The sequence below is a fragment of the Desmodus rotundus genome, chromosome 7 (assembly GCF_022682495.2).
Source record: "Desmodus rotundus isolate HL8 chromosome 7, HLdesRot8A.1, whole genome shotgun sequence".
Classification (NCBI taxonomy): Eukaryota; Metazoa; Chordata; class Mammalia; order Chiroptera; family Phyllostomidae; genus Desmodus; species Desmodus rotundus.
This window is the reverse complement of record NC_071393.1, coordinates 52856254-52857492: the sequence shown is the minus strand read 5'-3', so window position 1 is coordinate 52857492 and position 1239 is coordinate 52856254.

Here is a 1239-nt window from a genome sequence, read left to right as displayed (position 1 = left end):
ATATCATTTGTACATAGCATATATACATATATTTCAAATTTTATTTACCATTAAAAATAATACCTAGCTTATTGTGCTTTATAAAAACATGGATAACACAAAAATAAGCAATTCAGAATTATAATTAAAATTGCTTTCTATTGAAAAGTAACTGTACCTTCAATAACTGGTCAAAGTATAATACACATAGAAAATGGAATACTATGCAGCGATAAAAAAAGAAATGAATTATTGAAACATGCAATAATTTGGATGAGTCTTGCAGGCATTATGTTGAGTGAAAAAAGCCAGTCTCAAAAGGTTACATATTGTATTGGGTTGCCAAAAAATTCCATTTATTTTTTTCCGTAAAATAAAAGACACATTTTTCATGATCACCAACAACTTAATTGATTTGGATATTTTGAGTATGTCAGCTATCTCCTGTGTTGTATAATGTTGATTGTTCTCAATTAATGTCTTGATTTGATCACTATCAACTTCAATTGGTCTACCCGACCAAGCGCTACTAGAGCCATAGTACAGAAAAAAACTGAATGAACTTTTTGGCCAATTCAATATGACTCCATCTAGATAAAATCCTCAAAATTATGAAGTTGCAGATATGGAGAACAGATGATCAATTACCAGCATTTAGAAATGGTGGTGGAATGCTGGGTAGATATGATTGTCAAGGGATAGCATGAAAAAGATCTTTGTGGTAAAGGAATAGTTCTGTATCTTCATTTCAGTGTTAGTTACATAAATTTACACATTTGATAAAATGGCATAGAACTATATACATACATTGCATCAATGTCAATTTTCTGTTTTTGATATTACACTATAGTTTTATATAAGGTAGGACCATGGAAAACTGGGTGAAGAGTACATGGAACTCTGTGTATTGTTTTTGCAATTTCCTGTGACTGTAATTATTTTGAAATACAAAGTTAAGCCCTGACCAGTGTGGCTCAGTTGTTTGGGCATTGTCCCACAAAACAAAAGGTTGCTAGTTCGATTCCCAGTCAGGGCACATGTCTGAGTTCTGGGATGGTCCCCAGTTGGGGCACGTGAAAGAGGCAACTGATTGATATTTCTCTCACACATTGATGTTTCTCTCCCTGTCTTTTTCCCTCCCTTCCCTTCTCTCTAAAAGTAAATAAAATCTTTGATTGTTTAAAACAAAGAGAAAAAAGGCAGAAGTAAAAACAGCAGTTACATTTGTTTCTTTTTATTTTTAAAGATTTTATTTATTTA